The sequence below is a fragment of the Pan troglodytes genome, chromosome 3, assembly GCF_028858775.2.
Source record: "Pan troglodytes isolate AG18354 chromosome 3, NHGRI_mPanTro3-v2.0_pri, whole genome shotgun sequence".
Taxonomy (NCBI): Eukaryota; Metazoa; Chordata; class Mammalia; order Primates; family Hominidae; genus Pan; species Pan troglodytes.
In genome coordinates, this window is record NC_072401.2 from 184,204,076 (window position 1) to 184,227,009 (window position 22,934).

At 37.6% G+C, this 22,934-nt stretch overlaps 1 protein-coding gene and 1 pseudogene across 36 annotated transcripts in view; both read left to right on the forward strand.

Moving 5' to 3' along the window:
* Nucleotides 1-22,934, forward strand: part of TENM3 (teneurin transmembrane protein 3) — a 2,732,592-nt gene that overhangs the window by 2,473,450 nt on the left and 236,208 nt on the right. The window lies entirely within an intron of this gene.
* LOC112209159 (U2 spliceosomal RNA) lies at nt 7,623-7,734 on the forward strand (annotated as a pseudogene).

Consider the following 22,934-nt stretch of genomic DNA (forward strand, 5'->3'; position numbering starts at 1 on the left):
ATGTGCTATCTTATGGGTTTGCAATTTTGGACTTTATCCTAAGCCATAGAAAGTGATTCTGTGTGTGTGTGTATAGAAACGAAATATTTTTGGACTTCCTTCATTTCCTTAAAGCCTCAAAATAGAGAGCAGAATGTTAAGAAATCTGTCATTTGTGCACATGAGCATCTTTCAAAAACACAATCATCCAACAATATACTGAATTGATTGTCTTAAAATTATAGGGTGGTGCAAACATTTTCAATCATGCCATTGGTCAAGGGAAAAAAGTTAGATGAGAACTTCTGTTGAATCCATGCTATTTTATAGGAATTTTGCTAGTGGCTTAACATACATTATCTTATGTAGTATATGTAACGAAGAGTAAGCTGTGTTTTCATACCAGAACTCATTACTAGCAATTCAGCACTTAATATGATGGAGAAGATTAGAAAACAGATTTTTAAATGCTAAAAGCCAACAAGCTCAATAGCAAAATCTGGTTTTAAGTAACATTTAATAAGCTATCATTTAATAAAATAGTAACAACAGGCCAGGCACAGTGGCTCATGGCTGTAATCCCAGCATGTTGGGAGGCTGAAGTAGGACGATTGCTTGAGGCCAGGAGTTCAAGACCAGCCTGAGTAACATAGCAAGACCCCGTCTCTACAAAACTTTAAAAAGAAAATTAGCGAGGCGTAATGGCGCACACTGTAGTCCCAGCTACTTGGAAGGCCAAGGTGGGAGGATCACTTGAGCCCAGGAGTTTGAGGCCTCAATGAGCTATGATCATGCCACTGCATTCCAGCCTGGGCGACACAGACTCTGTCTCTCAAAAAAAAAGAAAAAGTAGTGACAGCCATATATATATAGCAGTTTTCATTTATTGAGCACCTACTTAGTTTGAAGATTATGATACCAAAGCCAGAACCAAGTATTTTATAGCAAAGTCTCTCCCCCTTGTTTGTAAATTGAGTGCTTATTTTGTGCCTCACATCATGCCAGCATCTTCAGTTTTTGGCTCTGAGGTCATGTTCATTGGAACTGTGTCTGTGGAAATGCCTTGAGTTCTGGCTCTAGGGGAACTCTTTAGCAGACGATTTTCCTTTGTTTCTGCCAAGTACCTGAGGCACAGCTTACCTGGGACACTTTTTTCCTCTGCTTGAGGTTTTCAGACACAGGTAATGTAAATTCGGTGGGCAAACCCATTTGAGGGCTACCTCTTGGATACAGATTCTTGAAGGAGATGTTTTTCTTTCTCCACCTAGAGCCAAGGTCAAGGCAGGCAGGTTTCTTTGTGTCACTTGATATAGGGTAGTTTTGTTATAGTTTCCCTATACTGAGAGCACAATTCTTTGGGAGCCTTGCTTTATGGAAGGGTTTTTATTAAACTCTCTACTTTCAAAGGGACAAGCCCTGGGCTTTATCTTCACCCCAGCGTTCCGTGTACTCTTTCATGATGAAGCTCAGGTCAAGTTTCGGATTCACCTTGTTTTTGGCCTCTTAGTATACTTTACTTTCTTACAAAGTCAGTGAGATGAGTAAAAATGATTCTATACAATTTTTTATCCTTTATTTAATGTTAGCAGGAGAGTTGTTCAGGTGTCTACTTTCCATATCACTGTAAATGAAAGTTTAAACTTTTGACTATGCATTAAGCTGTTGAATCCTCACAACAATTCTCGTGGTAGATGTGAAGAACACATGGGTTAAAGAGGTTTGTATGACTCAGCTAAGATCATACAGCCAGTAAAAATTTGAAAAGGAGTTTGATCCCAAGCCGTCTAACTTTGGAAGCTATAGCAAATGTTGGTGACATAACAAAGGAGTTCCTAACGAATGTAGCTTGTGATTGACCTATATCTTTCCTACTAGAAGGAACAAACACACCAGTAATGACTCGATGGATGCATGGATGCAAGGATGGAGGGATGCATGGATGGATGCATGGATGCAAGGATGGAGGGATGCATGGATGGATGCAAGGATGGAGGGATGCAAGGATGGAGGGATGCATGGATGGATGCAAGGATGGAGGGATGCATGGATGGATGCAAGGATGGAGGGATGCATGGATGGATGCATGGATGCAAGGATGGAGGGATGCATGGATGGATGCAAGGATGGAGGGATGCATGGATGGATGCATGGATGCAAGGATGGAGGGATGCATGGATGGATGCAAGGATGGAGGGATGCATGGATGGATGCAAGGATGGAGGGATGCATGGATGGATGCATGGACGGAGGGAGGGGAGGGAGGAAGGGAAGTGTCTCAACATAGAGACCAGGAGAAGAAATGGCACTACAGAGTGTATTTATTTGAACAAATTCAATCGGAGAAAGAAAAAAGGTTCTATGTCAGGAGGTTCATGCAATTATTCTGCTGCATCTGGTAGGGTCATTGCTTCTATTTGGAGGTTACATGTATCTTCAGAAAGTTTAGCTGTATTACCAGTTGTTGGTGTATGCTGATTTTTATGAGTGAAGTAATATAAGAATGGGCGAGCACAAGGAGACCAGCATTCTACTTTTAATAACCTCTAACCTTAAACAGGTTACTGAGGCCTCATCTAGGCATCTGTTCCCTTGTCTTTAAAAACAAAAGATCTTTAAAGTCTCATCTTTTTTTTCACCAAAAAACTTAAAAAATTGAGATAGAACATATTTTTATATATATATGTGTGTGTATATATGTAAGTTGTTGATACATGCTTTTTTGGTGGTATTCCATCTATAGAAAGGATAATTTTCCAGAAAAGTATATTTTATTTTTAGTTTGTATCAGCTACTCTATTTTAAGTGCTTTACATACTGTCGCTATAGGATAGTCGGATACGAATCTTTATAAAAGTAATTTTATTAGGGCTTATTTTATTCTTTGGAATACCAATTCAGATAATATCAATATAATCCTTTTGGATTAAATAGACGAAGGAGGTTGCCTTTTATTTTTATATTTAAGAACCAGAATATTGTGTGGTACCTTTTGCTTCAAGATGTTCAGGTGAGAATGTTTCAAAAAACTAAAATAGAGGGAAAGGTAACATACTGTCAGTTTTCCTCTCAATGTTTCCTGACAAATAAGTGAGTTATCAGATTTCAGTTTATAGTTCAATAAGTTTATATAACTAATAACAAATATTGCATTCAGAAAGGTATATACATGTAAGTTTTTAGTTGATTGTGCAGAAAGAGAGCAATACTCTGCCCTACCCTATTCTGTGTTTTCTCGCCTTTCCAATTTCTACTTGCCTTTCAAGTTCCAGCTCAACTTTCCCCTGCAAGGCATTTTCCTAGCTCCCTCCAGCACAGCATTGTGGATTTTTTTTTTTTTTTTTTTTTTGAGACTGAGTTTTGCTCTGTCACTAGGCTAGAGTGCAGTGGCGTGATCTTGGCTCACTGCAACCTCTGCCTCCCGGGTTCAAGCGACTCTCCTGCCTCAGTCTCTCGAGTAGCCGGGATTATAGGCGCCCACCACCATGCCTGGCTAATTTTTATATTTTTAGTAGAGACAGAGTTTCACCATGTTGGCCAGGCTGGTCTTGAACTCCTGACCTCAGGTGAGGATTACAGGTGGGAGCCACCGCGCCCGCCTGCATTGTGGATTTTTAAATAGGTAACCTCTCAGTCTCCTCAGCTCTCATGACTATCAAATAAAAGTTGTGTTGCTCATCTTCTCCTTACCTCCTCACCTTTTAAACCCAGGAATTAATGGAAAGAAGGAGACATTCATTTAAGGAGAGAACCTATGCGTTGGCTTGATGAATGATGAGTGTGTGACAGTTAGGGACTTGGAGTCAAATATATGCCCACACTGTTAAAGACAGTATCATTTACTTAACATATCACTAGTCTTCATCTAGGTGAATTTGAGCAAATCTCTTAACACCTCCTGGCATCAATTTTCTTACCTGAACAAGAGTTAGGGTAGATCAGGAACCATCAATCAGCGCATCGAAATCTTCAACAGTAGATATTGAAAACGTACATGCTGGATCTCATTTAAATAAATTCCCCTTGGGGATTTACTTTTACTCCCCATCTCTGCAGAGATTAAAAAGTAAAGGAAAATTGCTTCTCCTGATAGAAAAAAAAGTCATGGTTTTTAGTCAAGGTGATTTCTAAGATGCCATCTAGTTCTACAATTACAGAGCTATGAGTCTATCACATGAGTAAAATAAAATTGAGGGGACAAAAGTTAAGACAACATACCAGTGTATTTACTTGATATGTCTGTTTGCGTGGAAAGACGTCCTTTTTGTTTGTAAGAACTCATTAATAGATGTATATTTTTGGATAGGTGATATATCAGCAAACTGTTGTTAGCATCTCTATATTATATCTTAAATATTTCCACTTGTCTTCAGCCCCACTACAACCACCCAGATCTAAGCCACTCTCCATTACCTCTTGCCTGGACCTCTACAGTTGCCTCCTGCTTGGTTTCTAGCAGCCAGAATATTTTTTAAATAAAAGCTGAATCTCAGTTCTCTCTTGCGCAGAACCTCTCCTGGCCTACTAGACCCTGCATAACTTGGCCTTCGCCTTTCGTTCCAGTCTCGTCTTGTTCTGCCTTTTCCTCTGCCCTTGGGCCTTCTGTTTTGGAACGTGCCACAGTCTCCCTCCCCGGTGGTATTACACAGTCAGTTCCCTCTTCCAGAAGACTCTGCCCCTCTCAACTGGTATGGCTTCTCTTTCTTTGTCTTTAGATCTCAGCTTAATATAGCTCCACAGAAAAACCTTCCCTCACTGCCCTATTTAGGTAGCCCACCTGTTTTACTCTGTTTCTCTGTCCTGTTTGCATCTTTTCATAGGAATTACAGTTGACCGTTGAACAATTACGGGGCTAGAGGTGCTACCTCATCTACACAGTCAAAATTCCTCATGTAACATTTGACTCCTCCAAAACTTAACCATGAATAGCCTACTATTGACCAGAAGCCTTACCGATCAACAGTCGATTAACACATATTTGGCATGTTTATGTATTTTTTACTGTATTCTTACAATAAAGGAAACTAGAGAAGGGACAATGTTATTAAGACGATCATAAGGAAGAGAAAATATTCTTACTGTTCATTAAGTGGAAGTGGGTCATCACAAAGGTCTTCATCCTTGTCATCTTCACGCTGAGCAGGCTAACAAGGAGAGGGAACAGGAAGGGTTGGTCGTGCTGTCCCGGAGGTGGCACAGGAGGAAGGAAATCTGCATGTAAGTGCACCTGCACAGTTCAAACCCCTGTTGTTGAAGGGCCAGCTGTATTATTACTTTGTTATTTGTTTCCTTTTAATTTTTCTTTCTAGAAAAATTGACAGCAGGGGCCATGTCTGTTTTGTTTAATGCTGTAACATTGCAAGCACACAGCAAGTAAGTGCTCTACAAATATTTGTTGAATCCTTGACTCAATTAGACATTTACCATTTTTTTTTGTTGTTTGTTTTTTTTAGAGTCAGGGACTTGCTTTATCCAGACTGGAGTTTGTGGCACAATTATGGCTCACTGAAGCTTCAACCTCATGGGCTCGAGCGATCCTTCTGCCTTGGCCTCCCAAAGTGCTGGGAGTACAGGCATGAGCCACTGTGCCTGGCTGACATTTATCTTTTTATCTGTATTTTACTTCAGTTAATTAAAATAAGTTTTATTCTCTGAAAACCGACAATCTTTTATTCTCCAAGCAACTGAAAATAGTCTGGAAATGTGCAAAGAAATAGGGAATCCTACTAGAGATTTAATCTGTCCACAGATAACCCTGAAAATGGACAAGTTGCTTATGGATAATCAAAAGCGTGTCCAAGAGTTAATCTGTTTTTTGAAAAGGTTCTATATATGCCTTGCTGTAGTTAGCAGAGGTCGCTTCAAAAGCTGTTCATATTGGAATCTGTGTATACCTGAGTGTGTATGATTAAAAGTCTTTAATTGTAGGTTTACAACATGTTTGTAGAATCTGATCAGTATGTTAACTGCTGGATTAATCCTGTTTTCTAAATCTTCAATATGCATTTTACAAAAGAAATATCTCCTCTTCCATTTCTAGATGTACCTCACGTGATTAATTCTCGTGAGTAAGCAGAGATCTTGACCTGTAGCTTCTTACATCTGCCTATTTGTTTAGCAGAACAGAGAATTACGGTAAAACAGAGGCATGGTACAAGCATTTGTGTTTGCTTTACAAACACGTCTCCCATCTTAGTACAAAAAAACACTGCAAACTCTTAATTTTAGATCTTCTTAGGTTTGTTGTAAATAGAAAGTAGAGTATAATGTTTTATAGATTTATTTCTAAACTATATTATGGTTACTTTTCTCGTGCTTTTCAGATATTTGAGAAATTGTTTATGTGCTGTCATGAATATGAATTCATTATTATTAAATGTTAATGAATAATTTTGCTTCAAAATAAAACAGTGAGCCTGTATACTTTCACTTGTATAGTGTCCTAGCCCATATTTTAATTTTTTAGTTTTTCCCTTTGTTTTCTTTCATGTCAGCTTCTTCATCTGGTCCATCAGTTATTGAACATATTACGTCACCTCCGCCCCATCCCATCTTCATGACAATCAGAGGAGGTTGCTAAGTGCTAGTTTCATCCAGGCCATTTTGTGGCCGAACGCTAAGCACACTACCAGTTCTATCCAACGCTCACTCACTGGTGCAGTTTCCATTTGAGTCCAGCCCTATAGAAAGAAGATGACAGCTTTCGGTTTTCATAGTTTGACTAAACTATCTTTTTGTGTCATGTAAGGAACCAAAATCATATTTTAAACTTGCTCCTTGATAGCTCCTTATTTAAAATTTTCTGGGAATGTTTTATCACTACAGATATTAAGGCATGGAGAAGAAATAAATGCTTTATTGTAGCCACAGAAATTGTTTTCTTTTTCTAACCCAGTCATTTGCCATCTCTCTGAAAAAAAATTCCAAGGCCAGGCACGATGGCTCGTGCCTCAAGTCCCAGCACTTTGGGAGGTCAAGGTGGGAGGATCAGTTAAGCCCGGTAGTTTGAGACCAGCCTGGACAACAAAGTGAGACCCCATCTCTACAAAAATAAAATATAAATTAGCCACGCATGGTAGTGTACACCTGTAGTCCCAGCTACTTGGGAGGCTCAGGTGGAAAGGATCCTGTGAGCCCAGGAGGTGGAGGGTGCAGTGATCTATGATCATACCACTGTGCTCCAGCCTGGGCAACACAGTGAGACCCTGTCTCAGAAAATAAAATATTCCCTTCTCATCTCTGATCAGAATAGAAAAAGACCGCCCATGACTCATGTTTAGAATTTTTCCAATCCAAACCCAGCTTTTCCTCATTTTATGAAAATATGAGCTGCCTTGAGTTGCACAATGTTCACAGTAAACACACGGTTTTAGGAACTTGAAGAACGTCCATACGTAGAACCCAGACTCTTAACTCCAACACAGATCACTAAAGCTTTGGACTGAAAAGCAAGGAGTGCACAGGCTGAGGCAACTCTACCTGGGTGAGGAACACTTCCATGACCCCAAGGCCGGGTGAGCCTGTTGGTTCTGGCATTCATTGGTTAGTCACCTGATGTAGATGTTCTACTCCAGAGGTGGCAAACGTGTGGGACATTTGTTAACACTCCCACCTCCAATACTTACAACAGACATCAATAATGGATCACCACTTCTCAGCCTTTTGGCTAAGATCAAGTGTACTGTCTGTTCTTACCAGTTTAATAATGGATCATTGCAGTGTTTCCTACTGAGTGCAAAGACAGTCTTGAGATCTTTCTTAACACAGCAGTCACTTTCAATCGCCAACCTTGTTTTAAAAAAGAAGCATCAGCACTCCCTGAAATCCCTCTCCGTTTTTCTTACTCTATTCTTATGCTATGCATCCCCTCTTCCCACCCTTCCCCATCCCCTACCATGGCAACTAGACTCTTATTTTTATGATTGCTTTATGATATTTTCTACAGAACCTGTCATTTACTTTTACCAAATGGAAAACAGAGATGATGTGGTTTTTTTCTCTCTTACTTGGCAGTCCAGCAATAACTTAACTAAGTGAGCAGTAGCCTTTTTAAGGTAAGATAGAATTTTAAAGTCGGCCCCAGATATAATTCTAATGTGTCTGGTGACACTGCAGAAAATGTAAATTTCCCTGGAACCATGTATTATTCTGGGATGTGTGCATGTGTGCATGCTTGTGTGCAGGCTGGTAGATGTTACGGTCAAGTAAAATGTCAGCACAGTAATTATAGACCAAAAAAGTTCACTTCAAAGAATTAATACTGTTCAAAGGAAAATTCACGATTTGGAAACTCACAAATTTAAAACTAAAGCATTTTCTTTTCCTTCCTTTCCATTAAAAGTTGAGTGGAGTAGTTACCACTCTCAGATGAAGTCTATAATAGCATAAAAATCCCTCTGGATAGGAAAGAGTGTGTTGTTTGAGTTTTCCAGCCCATCTTATCGGATTTCAGAACTCTTTAAGCGCTTAGCTTTTGGTGTTTTTGGGATTAGGAATGTGTGTTCTTGTAGAGAGTTGGAAAGCAAATTGTTAGGCTTGTCAGCATCTGAGGACCGCAGAAGCAGTCCACCCATTGTTCCAGTCACGCTTCCAGGGCCCAGCACTTTTCACTGAGGAGCCTGCTTTTGAAGTGTTTTCTTTGCTTAATTTTCTCCACCTTTGAGATCCTTTCAGAAGTATTTTCTTTCAAAATATCATGCATTCTTCTTTAGAAGAATTGGCCTTTCTAATAATACAAAGAAACATAGGATACTTGTAATCTGTCAAGTATGGCTAAAAACATTAGGGCATTAAGGACAGATAGAATAAGGGTTGTGGAAGAAGTTTTGCAGTCGCATTATAAATTGACTTTTTTCCCTTTTCAATTTAGTCTGACTATAGAGAACTATATCTAGGCAAGAAAATAAGAAATTTTGGGTTCATTTAGAAATTGCAATTGGTTTTTTCATACTTAATGGGAAGTCAAAATGGAAATCCTTTGGCATGACAATTATGTATTGGAGTCTTACTTGTGTATGAAAATAATTGAAGGTCTAATAAAAATTCCGCTCAAAACCAGTGTCTGTTATTTTATGGAGTTACATTTTAAACATTAACCAAGATGACCATAAAATTATGTGGAAATTTTACGTTTAAAAAAAGTCAGCATAAAATGTTAACATGGGTTTGAGAACAGAAAATAGCAATTCCTAAAATAGCTCTTGTAGTCATATGTATGTATGTACGTTGATTTACAAATTTAAATACAGAATTTAAGAATTAGAGTATACTTTGATTCACAAAATAAATGAAAAGTAGCTATTCTTACAGACCTATTTGTTGAGATGTAATCCACAGAATAATTACATATATTGGTTCACTGTACGTCTCTCTGTTTACTAAGATTTAACACTAGGGTCACAGATCCTGAAGTCACTCCTATTGTTTTTCTCAACTGCTCTAATAAATCTGTGTCCTTTCTCTCAGGTGGTAGCATCCTTTGCAGATGTTAATTTCAACATCTGGTGGACTCATTCTTAATTTTGTTCTGTGAAACCTTATTCTGACTTTAATTCTTAGCCTCTGAAGCTTGCTTAAAATATTTCTTTTTGGGTTTTCTGGGTGTTCATCACTAGAGACAAGTTATTGATGCTTCTAACACCAGGGATTTGTGGAGGATCTTCTATCACTGTAAATCTGTGCTCCCTTAAAGTGAACTATATGAGGTTAAAATAGAAGATGTCTATTTTTTTTTAACCTCAATACTTAATATAGTGCTTAACACAGAGCAGTTACTAAATGTTTGTTGAATGAAAACATATCCTGAGGCATTGGGATTGGGAAGGAAAGATGTTATTTTCAACTTCTACCAAAGGGGCTAAGCAGTGCTTTAGGGAGTAAACCAGTTGGGAGATGATTTAGTTTCTGTCACAAAAAAAATCCTTGGCTGGGAGCAGTGGCTCACGCCTGTAATCCCAGCACTTTGGGAGGCCAAGATGGGTGGATCACTTAAGGTCAGGAGTTTGAGACCAGCCTGGTCAACACAGTGAAACACCGTCTCTACTAAAAAATACAAAAATTAGCTGGGCATGGTGGTGCCTGCCAGTAATCCTAGCTACTCAGGAGACTGAGGCAGGAGGATCACTTGAACCCGGGAGGTGGAGGTTGCAGTGAGCTGAGATCACTCCACTGACTCCAGCCTGGGCGACAGAGTGAGACTCCATCTAAAAAAAAAAAACCTTATATGTATAATTGTCCCTTCATTTGTCCATAATAACACGAAGATGATGAAATTGTCCCTTTTTCCCAGAGCTCTCAGCTAAAATTTTCTGACTTTGATTTTTAGGTCCATACCTAATGTTAGTCCATGTTAATAAATAGTTTTCAAAGAAATATAACAGCAGCAGTGGTAGGATAACTATGTAAACTATGTGAAGAAATAAATACATGGTCAATTATGTGAATTTGCATGAAGAAATAACTTTTCAAACTGTGATGATTAGAAAAGGCCTGAATAAAGTGCAATGAATCTATTATAAATTGTACAAAAGAGAGAATAATATAGGAATAAAATTAAAATTATAAATATAATTTCATAAGAGGCAACCAAGCCATCATTACTGTTTTATCTGACTTAATATGACCCCCTGTTCATTATGCAGACCAGTGGAATTTGATAATTGTGTAGTGGTATTCTAGAGTTGCACCTTTTACTGTATTTAAAGTTAAATGGGCCACGCACAGTAGCTCACACCTGTAATCCCTGCACTTCAGGAGGCCAGGCTGGGAAGATCGCTTGAGGCCAGGAGTTTGAGACCACTCTTGGCAGCATAGTGAGACCCCCATCCCTACAAAAAAGAACTAGCCAGGCGTGGTAGTGCATGCCTGTAAGTCCTAGCTACTCAGGAGGCTGAGGCAGGAGGATTGCTTGAGCCTGGGAGGTTGAGGCTGCAGTGAGCTGTGATTGCATCATGACACCACTGCACTCCAGCCAGGGTGACAGAGCAAGACCCTGTCTCAAAAAAAAAAAAAAAAAAAAAAAGTTAAATGATATGTAACATTTGGGAGTGACAAGACTGTTCATCAGCTTGGGGCCTGGCAGCAACTTTTCTAGAGTTAGCTTTTTTCTCCTTTCTTGTTCCATGACTTAAAAATAATAACTTGCTGGGCATGGTGCCTCATTCTTGTAATCCCAGCACTTTGGGAGGCTGAGGCACTTGTGGCCAGGAGTTCAAGACTAGCCTGGGCAACGTAGTAGATGCCCTCCCCGCCACCACCTCTACAAAAGAAAAAAAGTTAACTCTTGATTTGCTTTCTAGTAGTGGGTGAATTTGGAGTTCCAATGATTGTCAACCCATTAATTCTTCATTTACTGAACATCTCCTTATGTTTCAGATGCTGCAAAGATGTACAAGACTTTGTTTCCTACCCTCCAGGATACTTCAGTCTTACTCTGTGATACTTAAACTATTTTATTTTGCATTAGTTGAACCTTTATCCGAATTCAGTTTTGCTGTACCATTCTGAAACTTGAAGAGTGTTCTGAGAGCTACCAAGCTAATTAAAGGATTAGAAAATGAGACTCATGAAAAGAACTCAAGAAGAATTGAATTATTTAACAGAAAGGAGAGAAAGCTAAAGGGAGATACATTAATCATTTTTGAAGATGTAATGGATGATGACCATCTAGTTCTAGCGTTGGCCAAAGATGGGAAAGAAGAAGTGGATGAAATTATAGAATGAGATACTAAGGTTAGACTTGAGAGTCTAGGAACACAGGAGTTATTTTAATATGGGTCCTCTTAATGAATGTAGTCCTGACATTTTTAAAGGGTATTTTTAAGTTACATAAAGTATTTTTTGTTTTCCCAAGTTAAACTGTGACTGAATTTAGGGATTAACAGAAAAAGAGTGTTCAAGTTTTTGTATCATCTTTCAGAAAATTATAGAGCTTGACTAGGGAGAGAGCCAACACTTGGTTCCAGGACATGCATGATACTGAATCAGTAAAAAGCAAATGGTCACAGCAAGGGCAGCCCTCTTGTAAATATATCGTAATTTGCTTTTGTAATCTTTAAATAGTTTTTTTGTTTTACTTTTTTAGACAGGGTCTCACTGTGTTGCCCAGGCCGTGGTGCAAGGGCTAGTCACAGGTGTGATCGTGCACACTGCAGCCTCGAGCATCTGGGCTGAAGGCTTCCTCTTGCCTCAGCCTGCAGAGTAGCTGGGACTACAGGCAAGAGCCACCACGCCCAGCAGTGCTTCTATAGTCTTCATAAATCGTTTAGAAAATTGAAATGTTCTCACTCATAGGTGGGAATTGAACAATGAGAACACATGGACACAGGAAGGGGGACATCACACACTGGAGCCTGTCGTGGGGTGACGGGAGGGGGAGGGATAGCATTAGGAGATACACCTAATGCTACATGACGAGTTAATGGGTGCAGCACACCAACATGGCACATGTATACATATGTAACAAACCTGCACGTTGTGCACATGTACCCTAGAACTTAAAGTATAATAATAATAAAATTTAAAAAAAAAAGAAAATTGAAACTCATTTACTAGAGATAAACTTAAGAGCATAATGAAAGCTTATTTTTAAAGAGTTTCTTATTCCTTTGCTTGGTTGCATATTGCTAGGGACGTTGTCTACTAAGAGTTAGTGCCTCCTCTCCTTTAGATTTGAAAGGCATTCTTGCCGTTAGCGTTTACAGCACTTTTTCAGACCACAGCAGCTTGATAACTCGGGTTACTATCTAAACCTTCAAAGAAAATGGAGAGTTAGAGTCCATCTGCATTGTGATTTAACTTTTCAAAGCCTCTGATTTTTAAGCCCTTTCACTTCAGGTGCCAAATTTTCTCAAAGCACAAGACCCCTTAACTCAATCTTTTCTCTCTGCCAAATGAACAATTTTATGTCTCTTCCCTTACTCTACAGCCACTGAAATCTAGTATTCAGTAATATACTTAGGAAGGTATCTCAGTTTTTTTCTTCATGGAAACCTTCTGTGCTGTATTACTTGTGGCCAATCTCAGACGCAAGTGTAAGTACATACATAGAACCTGACAAAAATTTATTCCTTAGCTAAAAAGGGATAATAATTGCTTCTCCTCATGCTTAGAAACATTTTAAATATAACAAAGGCTTTCTGATGACCAGCTGAGTTTTATCTCTTCTTCATCCTTCATCTGATTAATCTTTTCTTTCGTGTTTTTATTTCTCAGTTGCAATGCCAAAGCTCTATTTGTACTGTTCTTCTAATAGAGGAAAAATGCATGCTTGCCCAGTTTAAATATTCCAACTTTTGCCGAGTGATAATTAACTGACCTCATCCCATCTGACCACTGACTTGCGAAAATCAAGTTTTATAGTGTGATTGAACAATTAGTTGAACTACATTATCCTTGTAATTCGTATTTTACCAAGAATTACAGTTTTCTACATGATAGTAATGTAAATGCATCAGGAAAAGAGGGAAATGAAACTAAGTTTTATTGGGTGCCTACTTTGAGCAAGCCTGTGTGCCAGGCAATTTGTGTGTGTGTGTATTTATATGTGTGTGTGTGTGCATATGTGTGTGTGTGTGATATTTAATTTAATGTTCATAGTCTTGAGGCTTTGTTATCATTAACCTTGTTTTACAGATGAAAAATATGTAGCATGGAGAGGTTAAATAATTTGCCCAAGATTTTAGGATTATTAAGTGGCAGTTCAAATGCTCATTTACTTAAAAGTCATAGAGAAAAAAAATAATCAAAAGAATTCTGAAACAAAGCCCATGTCACCAGAATCAAGAGTACTTGGAAGAGAGGGGGCAGTGTCTAATTTGTCTTTTCGCAGCTTTAATTTTCTATTTCTACTTCTGTCCGTTACCTTTTAAGCTTTTTTTTTTTTTCCTTTCGCATGATGTACGTTTCTCTAAAGCCAGAGTAGTGAGCAGCTTGAAAGGTTAAGGAAAAGAGGGGGTAGGGAGGCGGAACTATTGTGGTCTCTTTATTTTTCATGCCTCAAGCATACGATGTAGTAATATTCCTTGTCTTCCAAAAAAAGAAATCAGTGAACGTGGTTCCTTACTTAGCTCGCATTAATGGCCATGTGAGTGCATGCTGAAAATGTATATTTAGGAAAGTAAGGACATAGTTAACATAAAAACCATTCTAATAGAATTAGTCTATGACTGAAGGAGGCAAGCGAGTCCAAATCATTCTGTATTGTTCAGTACATTTTTTTTTAATATCAGGCATAAATTTAACTGTGTGTTGCAACCAGTGACAACTATCATAGAGGTTTGGGTTTTTTAAAATCAAGAAATATAGTTTGAATCTTGCTCCTCCATTAACTGTAATACTATGTAAGTCTTACTTAAAATATTATGCTTATATGGTAGACATTATGTTAGTATAATTGTGAAAAAAAATAGTTGCCTAGAAGTAGCAGTGGATGCTTTAAAAATTTTTTTCAATATATTTAAACAAAAAGATTATTTGTATGGTTTGGGGCTTAAACATTGATTTGGGACCTAAAGTACATTTAAAACTACAGCATTGGTGATGAAATTTTGGCCTGGTTCAAGTAGGTGCTCAGTAAGTGAGCACTGAATGAATGTGCTATTAACTAAACAGCCTTACAAATAAATACCATGTCAAGAAAGACTCAGTACATCAAGAAAACCCAATGCACATATTAACTTAAATGCATTTATATGGGTTTTAAATGGTTGCCCTTCAAAATGCAATAATGTATTTATTGATCTTGATTTTATGATTTGTAAAATATGCTTTTTTAAATTTCCTGAAAATTGAAAACTTAAGTCATTAATCCACTACTCTCTGGAATTACTTTTTTTTTTTTCTACGAACACTGAAGAGTTTCTCTAAAAGAATAACTTCCCAGGTCCTAATGCTTAATGCAGAAAGTAATATTAGTACTTTTTTTGTTGTTTAGTCTCTTTCTCTGACCAAATATGCCACCAACTTGAGTCTCATTGTCCCTAGCCCATTAGGAACAACAGAAGTTTTACCCCACTTCCCAGCCCTTTTCTTAGGAATGTAGGAATCTGGCTAGAAGGCACAACAACCTCCCACCTTCCTAGTAGACCAAGGATTCCTATTGTCAGATGCAGTGGGCATGAAAGCAGCAATTTTACAGCACAAAAACTCCAATAACATTTACTTCGGTTGGCTGAGATTGCAATGCACACAGGCACTGCTCATTCTTGGTTGCTTAAGCACCAGCTTCCCTTGGCTTTTTGCCACTTTGTGCATTTCAGAGACAAGTCCTTTCAGGAGAAAGCATTTTGCTTGTAACTTGCAGTGGAGTAAACAGACCATTCAGGCATAGTTTATTGCATTACAAACTCAACTATGCAAACTATCCCAAAATTGAATACAACAAAGTAATTAGTGAAATCATTTGGTCATGAGAATTCATAAAGAGGAATTGTCCTATTTAAAAAATAAAATTTTTCTTTTCTAAAGAATTATTTAAAACTTTATATTTAGAGAATGGTAGCTTATCTCTTATAAGTTTTACTTACATAGTGAAGCTTAAAGTGACCAATTTACAAGTGTCTTCCCCTTCCCACTCCCCTGTAGCCAGCACTTTGTTGAATTCATTTGGGAAATCTTAAGAGGGCACCCACGTTGCATTATAAAGCAAACACTGAAATGACGATGACCCACTCCTACGTAGACTGAAGTGCTGGCATATCAACCCCATGTTACTATATAAAGAATAGGCAGAGAAAAGCAGACAAAAACATCTCAATAGCCTGACTCAGGCTGAACTAGGTAAAATATGCATACACATTGTGGACTCCCTAGAAGACAGGCAAGGGAAGGCAAGAGGGATGTGCATTAGGTTACCCTAGGGGCAGTATTCATCTGATCAGGAGTTCATTCATTCCTGCAGCCAGTTTTTAAAATCATACATCGAATGTGTACTGAAAACCAGCTGCTAAATACGGTTACCAGACATTTTCTTCTTCTACAAGATTGTCCTAGGTTCTGTATTTGTTTTTTTGTGGAGCTTTTTTCGGAGAACTTTAAAACAAAATTATAAAATCTCATGTAAAATCAAAATTCAATGACTTTTTCTACTCAACATTGTATCTAATTATTACCTGTTTATAAACCAATCCTGTTCATAGGGTCAGAGCAAACTGCGGCTTTCAAAAGGATATTAATGGTTAGTGCATTTGTTAACTGGGACCCTATTTATTATTCCTGTCCAACTCAGATCACTCGTGTGTGTGAACTAAGTACTCTGAGCTTCATTAGAATCGTTATTGTCTGTAAGTAAACTGTGACGTACTTGAATTTCTACAATTGTGTTTATTTTTCACATTTTGTTCAAATAAACCAGGGCTCAGCTCTTAACATTTTCAAATACTTGTTTCATTTTAAAAAAGGACAGGGGCCTTATTTGAGCTAACAGATGAGCCCTCATTTCTACGGAACCCTAAGCAAGATCCTATCAATCCATGTGCTAATGGTCTTTTTTATTGATGAATTTGGCCCTTGCTCTGTTGATTGAATCTACATATAGTCTCTAGCCAGTGATGCTTAAATAGAAGCCACAGGGTACAACATTTTGGAGTTGAAGTTCAAACTACACAGTCTCCCTTTCTGCATCCCACTGATTCTCATCTGTGCTCTCTCCCCCAACCTCCAGCTGCTGCACTGTCACCAGCCCAGCTGAGATTCAGAATCACTTCTGATGTGGTTCTGTCCCTCAGGTACCCTTTATGTGCCTCAGAAACACTTTTACCTAGTTGTCTCTCTACCATTCATACATGTTTACACTGATTTCCTTCTGAGTAAATATATAGAACTATCAAAATGTCTAACCTGCCCGTTACTCAGTTGCAGTCCTAGTTTACTTCCCGCTTGATCTGATTGATTCCGTTTCTTTGGGGTATTAGAAAGAGAGAGAACTTGCCCGATACCTTCTGCTTTCATCTACGGCTGCGATCCGATTTCCTTCCCTTGAATGCATGAAGGAAGGGTTTAAATGGCATCTGAGGTAATCGTGAGTTTCTGGGTTACTTTGCAGTGGTTTGCCCTCGATGGAGTGCACAAGAGGAAAGAATGGGAATGGCCCTGCCCTGCCAGTGCGTGCCTGTAGCGAAAACGCTTGGAAAACAAGTGATGCACTCCTAATGAATTGTGCTTTTGGTTCTTTGAATGTGCACAGCATCTCCATCAGGTTTTTACAGCTGGACTCTAGCTGTAATTGCTACTGGGATGAGATGCACAACATGGGGTGTTGAAGCTAAGAATTTGTAGTGTTTTAGTGGCCAAAAATACATGGCATGGTAGGAGCATCAGGCCTCATGAAATTCACACTTGTATATCTTCATGTTCCTCACCCGTTTCTGACATGCCGCTGATTTGCCAGCAGGCTACTCTAGATGAAGGGATAAAAATGGCAAAGCTGAAAGATGTTGTTTCTTAAAAGATACTGTATATCAGTTGAGTAAGAGGAAGTAGATTGGGGATATAAATGCATAAAAAGGCCTCTGTAGTCATTCTTCAGTGAAGACAATTGGTATTAATCTCATCAATGCAACAAAACAAAAAAGATAACAATTTTAATCTTATTATAGCACAAAATGGCATGCATTAAAGTATTTCTCCTAATGTAAACAATAATTCTATATTTCTGTAGCATCAGCTCTCAGATCCCTTGTCCTGGTTTGTCATTAGATATAAATCAGTTTTTATGCTTCTTCCAGAGAAGCTTTAAAGCCTAATGTTTCCTTATTGGAGATGTTATAATTCCAAAGAGGGTAAAATTGATAGTTTCACAGAGAAAAGTATCCTATCCAAAATTATGATGTAAAAGAATAATCCAAATGCCCATGCTGATCCACCCTTATGGTTATTTAAGGTATAATCAATGAGGCTTGGAATTTAATGCAATTCCATTGGCATCATAATTTTCCAGGGTGTCAGCTGTGACCACTGAGTTTCCAACCCAGTTAAATTATTCTTTCACATTATTCTTTGCATTTTCTGTTTTCTTCTTTCTTTCTTTTCTCTTTATTCCTCGGGATTTTTTTTTTTTTTTGAAAATCAATCCCTATTGTGTCCATCCAACCAAAATATTTTATAGCGCTTACATTAACTGACATTTTAAAAGCAGTTTATGTTGTAGATATTAATTAATCCTGAGAACAATACAATGCTCAGGAGAGAATTATTTGAATTAAATTTGTCAAAAGTGGTATAATGCAAAGATTGCCCTAACACTGCTGAAAGGAGTAATTTTCATTGTTTCCATAGAAATGAGGAGTTCCTTATTCTTTGGTCCTTACTCAGATCATACTGCTTTTGTTTAATTACAATGAAATAGTAACCACTAATCAAAAGATTCTTTGTTCTATTTAGAATTCAAACTTTTGTTCTCCTGAACATATTTACCTGCCTTTCTAGGATTACTTTCTAATGGCAAAACCAGAAAATGGCAACATGAGAGCTGAATTGAGAAGAAAAATGCTTACCTTATGCAAGCACCCTATAATAAACTTTGAGATTTTCTATTGATTTTTTTAATGCCCAACGTTTGTTGTATTCTTTTTATAACATTTTTTCATTCCACGGTCATTTTAAGCTTTATTTCATTCACAGTTTCTTTACACCTCTTGCTTTTATTGAAATTTAATTTGAGAAATGGAGAATTAAGAATCCTTATACATTCTATAGAGAGTAACTAGCCCCATGGTTAATGGGTACAAATAAATAGAATGAATAAGATCTAGTATTTGATTGCATGACAGAGTGACTGTAGTCAATAATAATTTAATTGTACATTTTAAAATAATTGAATATAATTGGATTGTTTATAACACAAAGAATAAATGCTTCAGATGATGGATAACCCATTTACCCTGATGTGATTATTACACATTGTATCCCCGTATCAAAATATCTTCTCATGTACCCCACAAATATATAGACCTATTATGTACCTATAAAAATTAAAAATTAAAAAAAGTTTTTTTTTTTTAAAAAAAGAGTAACTATCCCCACAACAGTACATCACAATCACACGCACACACCCTGAATCCTGGCAACATTGCAGTACACAGGAATACGTTACTTGAATTGAAACTGCAAAAGTAGTTTAATGCAAACACACACCCCCACATATATACACTTTTATTTATTAAAAGACAAGAAAACTAAAAAACTGAAGTATGAAGGCCAATTGGAATAATAATGTGTGTTTAACAATTTTTTCTTAAATTTCCTCTTTAACATTAACTCGAGAGTAGATTCCATTCCCAAGGTGATACAGCCATTCAGTATTTCAAAACTTTCATTATTCCCTTGAGCTCAGTGCCCCCTCTGCTGCTTCTCCTACAAACAGTGATTTCCCAGTAATGCCAGCAGAAGCAACAGTGAAGCTAATGCAGTCACTCTGCTAGGGAAGAGAAGTTTTCAAGAGAGGCAAAGGCACAGTTTCCCTTTTTCTTTCCTGCTGGTTAATGCCGTCAGTGGGTGGTCATGCCTGCTCTGTTCTTGAACAAAGGACTTCCTTCTCAGGAGCAGCAGGAATAAAACCGACAAGTATCACATCTGTTTCATGCTGCTTCTCCAGTTCCCATGGGATAGCACCACATCTATAGCAGCAGTTCTGATGGTGGTGCCACAGGGAAACAAGGCAGTAGGACATCGTAAATGAACAGATCCTGCTTGAATGAAAGAGAAGGGGAAAAGAAAATACTAAATAACAATATAACGAACAGTGGAGAAGTAAATGGGCAAAGATACAACTCCTCAGAGGAGACAAATGTTTTAGAGATAGTCTCTATTTGGCGTAAGGTCTGAGTGTTGACATATGTACGTATTTTAGAAGTAGTGTAGGATAGAGTACATCCATTCCTCTCCGTTCGTGGCCAGAGAACTGGTCCTGCGTGAAGAATGCACGGTTTAATTTGAGGAACATTTCCAACGGGTCTTAAATTCTGGCCTTTGCTGTTACTGTCTACAAATGGGCAGAAAAGTGATAGGCAAATTTAAAAACCAAAGAGGATTTAAGAATTATAATTAATAATGGAAAAAAAAGACAAACTAAGACTCACAACATTGATGGGAATTTATAAAATTGGATTGGATGATGTTTGTAGAGCTCTGTAAATTTATTAAAAATTGTATTTATGAATTCAAAATTTAAAATTATAAATATATAAATAATACGTAAATAAAAATGATTTTAAAAATTAACTGATAATAGCTCTTTACAATTTTTAAAATCCCTCCAAATATAGAATAGCATAGGAAAATGCTCATGTTAGTGATACAAGGAAGATAGCAAAGCAGAACTATGCAGTACAATCTTGATTTTGATGATATTTGTATATTAAAAAAAAAAGGAAAGAAACAAACCAAATTTTCCCTGGGTAATGGATTATGGATAGTTTTAGTTTTTCTCTGTTCCTAGTGTTTTTTAGATTTCTGTAGTTTTGTTTTTTCTAAATGTTTGCACTGAAAGTGTAATATTTTATGATGAAAACATACAAAAATTTTAATGGGAAGACTTTTTGTCAGTACCTGCCAGAATTGTTTATATGGATAAACAATTTCAGTTTTTCATTTCTCTGAATGGATCCTGTAGAATTCTATAGAATAGTTATGTAAGGGATTATTTAAGTATTACATGGATATTAGAAACAACCTAAATGCCCATCAAAAGGGAATTCATGCTGTGTCATAATACTATTCAGTTGTTATAAAAGAATGAACCTTCACAAGTATATATTATGTTGGTGAAAAAGTAATTGCTGTTTTTGCCATTAAAAGTAATAGCAAAACTGCAATTACTTTTGCACCAACCTATATAAGACATATTGTGCATATATGTATATAAACAATACTGTGTATATCCAGATAGATAGATAGATAGATAGATAGATAGATAGATAGATAGATAGACAGATAGACAGTTACACACCCTAACTTGAAAAAAAATACCTATGTTCTATTGTGGAATAGATAAAGCAATTTGTCAAACTTAATATAAAGATTGATTGCATTTTCACAAAATGTATGTGAGAGTAAGATTGTCTAGGCAACCTTAGGCTGTATAAGAAACATAAACATCTATTCTTTTAAGTGAACTAAGTTTTAATTTTGAGCCACTATTCCAACCAGTGGTAGAAACTCATTAAGTAGACACAGTCAAGTCAGAGTTTCTTATTAACTTATCCCATCCTAGGAACAAGATTATGAAAGTGTCACAGGATGGTGAGTGCTATATGCTGAATTGTGTCCTCTCAAATTTATATGTTGAAGTCCTAACCACAATTATTTTTTAGGACTTCTATCCTCCACAACTGTGAGAAATAGTTCTGTTGTTCCAGCCGCTGTTGCCTCATGTGTCCACACTCATCACAAGACCCTTTCTGAACTCTGTTCTTCTCGTAGTCATTTCCGTGCCATTTTTCACTCAAGAAAATGTATGGCTGCTCCACCGTGACACCCTGGGCATAGTGGGGGTTGGGGTTGGAGCAGGCTGCCACTTTGAGGCTGTCTCAGTTTCATCTGACTGAACACCCTGCACAGCCACCTTTACTCCTATCCTATGCTACTTTACCCTCCTGGAAAAGGGGCAAGATCTTGCCACACCCTGATTCATCTTTTGTTTCTGTTATTATATCCAGCTTTGTGGGGGGTGCAACATGGAGCGCAACTTCTCAACACAACAACACCGTGCCTAATTCTCTTCTGCTCCAATCATGCAATCACAGTCAGGTACTGTGGGGGTCAAGGGGCCAGGTGCTGGAAAAGTGACCTCTGAGTACTCAGAAATTCTTTGCCAGCCTCATTGTTTCTAGCGTAAGTCCAAGCTTTTGAAATTTAAAGATCAATAATTTATTTATTCTTTACTTTTGCTTTAACAACTTTTTTTTTTCTAAGGCACCATGTACTCACAGAATATGGAGAAAGGTACAGGAGAAGATACAGTGGTGGTGATGGTAGGAAACCTTGATTAATATTTCAAAATGTTACTCTGGTACACTGGGTTATCTTGAAAGTTAGGCTTAGAGCTGGGCATGGTGGCTCACACCCGTAATCCCAACACTTAGGGAGGTTGAGGCGGGTGGATCACCTGAGGTCAGGAGTTCAAGACCAGCCTGGCCAACATGTCGTGCATATGTAGAGACAAAACGCCGTCTCTACAAAAATACAAAAATTAGCCAGGTATGGTGGTGTATGCCTGTAATCCCAGCTACTTGGGATGCTGAGGAGGCAGGAGAATCGCTAGAAACCTGGAAGGTGGAGGTTGCAGTGAGCTGAGATCATGCCACTGCACGCCAGCCTGGGTGACAGAGCAAGACTCCATCTCAAAAAAAAAAAAGAATTTAGGCTTAGAGAGGGGAAGGGGAAACTTTCACTTTTACTTGATATAATTCACTTGATATAATTCACTTTCACTTTTACTTGATATAATTCTATATTATTAAATAATTACCCTTTAAATAAAAAGTTAATCATTTTTATAAGCTTCATATCAATTGATCCTTATAACAATACTATGATGTAGCAGGGGCAGTTACTATTATCTTGCATTTTAACAGATGAATAAATGAAGTCATTCCTACACATTAAAAGTATCTTTTGATCTGGAACAAGTAAGATAAAATGAGAGGCAAACATGTAATGAGTGCTTTCAGTCAGTAAGGAATACACTAGGAAAAAAGCTGTTACAAATATCCTAATAATGCCTAACATTTCTCTAAACCCTTATTGATTAGAAACCATTTTCAAAGTTATAGTTTTTATTGATTATTCTTTTGAAATAGTTTGTGTCCATTCTTTTCTTCCTAAAGGTATCTCTTCCATGCAGGTCTTCATGGTTCATGTTTCAACTACCACCAGATCCTTCGCTCCTGCCAGTCATTCCTGCCCCAGTATGTTCTTCACCTCACTTGATTTTACTAAAACATTGCTTGGATCATGTCATC